The 1,635-nt window shown below is 52.7% G+C and overlaps 1 protein-coding gene across 3 annotated transcripts in view; it reads right to left on the reverse strand.

Moving 5' to 3' along the window:
- The window catches only part of Cntfr (ciliary neurotrophic factor receptor), a 38,627-nt gene that overhangs the window by 36,038 nt on the left and 954 nt on the right, over nt 1–1,635 (reverse strand). The window lies entirely within an intron of this gene.

The raw sequence follows: 1,635 nt of genomic DNA on the forward strand, positions 1-1,635 counted from the left end.
GGGAGCCCTGCATTCTTCCTGGGAGTTTGAGTTTGAATATGGGCCTCTAGTCTTAGTGCCGCAGGGTCCCTGTATGACATCGTCAACCCAAGGACACTCCGTGGTCTTACAGAGTCAAAGTGCCAGTTCATGAGCCCCACGGAGCTTCTGTGGGCCAGTTCTAAGTCTCAGAGTGAACCCGTGAGCTGAAGGATAGGGATATGCAAGTGTGAGCCCCAAATGAGATCAGACCCAATATGCGAGCACCCCCCAGAAGGTAAGTGTAAATCTGCATGTGAATCCCACTCCCCTGGTGTGACTCTGAATGGAAACCCCTGAGTGTAGCCCCCCCCACCCCCCACCCCCGTCTCTGGAATGAGTTTAAGTGTTCCAGTGTGAATCTGAGTGTGAATTCCAGAGCCCCAGGAAGTCTTGAGTGTGAACTTTAAACTCTTTAGTCTTTGGGTAGACTCAGAGTCCCAACTGGAGTATCAGTTCTGACAGGGTCTGAACCTTTAGCTGCATCTTAATCCCTCCCAGAGCCTCAGAAACCGACAGAAAGGATTTGTGTGGGCTGTCAGAGGGAAGACAGGGACAAAACATGAGACTCACTGTTCTCCTCACCTCCCAGATCCAAGCTAGCCCTGCATCTCGATGAATAGCCAATTGGGCAAGCCCCCAGGGTTAGACACACAAAAATACACCCCTATATTTCAGATCCCAGGACACACAACAGTTGACTAATGCACAAACACTCTGTATTCTCAACTCTTACCACCTCAGGGGATATGGCACACAAATACATCCTGTAACACAGACACAAATATATCACAGGCAAAACAACTTGTGTTAAAGACACACAGCATACAGACACACGCCCAGTGTTGCCGGCAAGATAAGGTGCTAGACTCGTGTGCACACACTCACATACATAAATGCGGGGGTGAGGGGGATGCATTCTCAAACAGAGAGACTAGACAGAAAGAAAGAAAATCCTGAATTTTCAACAAGGCGTGAAATAGTCCTGCCCGCCTGAAGCTACTGGAGGGGGGAGGGGGCCCAGGGAGCCAGCGAGCTAGACGTTGGAGAAGCTCGGCAGAGGAGAGGAGTCGAGGAGAGCTGTCCGTCTGGTGACCTCCTCGCGGCCCAGCCCCCCACGCACCGAGAAATACACTACTCTGTACAACCTGGGGACACCCAGAAACACCGAAGAAGGCACACATGGGCAGACTCACAAAAGAGACACTTGGGGATATGCCACAGGCTTGGAATCACACACACCAGAGGACTTACAAAGAGACACACTGAAGGGGACTCACTGCGTGGAGATACATCCAGGCGGACTCATGAGAAAACCACAGGCAGGATCACACCACACACACACACACACACACACACACACACACACACACACGCCCCACACGCGGATTCACACGGATAACCAGGCACTGGCAGAAGCGCAGCCATCCCTTTACACTCCCGGGCACTTTGAAGTCCGGATTTTCCCCCTCAAGAAAGAAGCAAGCTTTGGGTGCGTAGGGGGTCACTGCGAACCCCCTAGCTCTGGAATTTTCCCAGACACCGCGCATGCTGCTCAAGGGTGGGAAGACCAGGGACACTAGGACTAACCGCCCTGGCCACCTCCCTCCAGCCGCG

Source organism: Mastomys coucha, unplaced genomic scaffold (assembly GCF_008632895.1).
Source record: "Mastomys coucha isolate ucsf_1 unplaced genomic scaffold, UCSF_Mcou_1 pScaffold18, whole genome shotgun sequence".
NCBI lineage: Eukaryota > Metazoa > Chordata > Mammalia > Rodentia > Muridae > Mastomys > Mastomys coucha.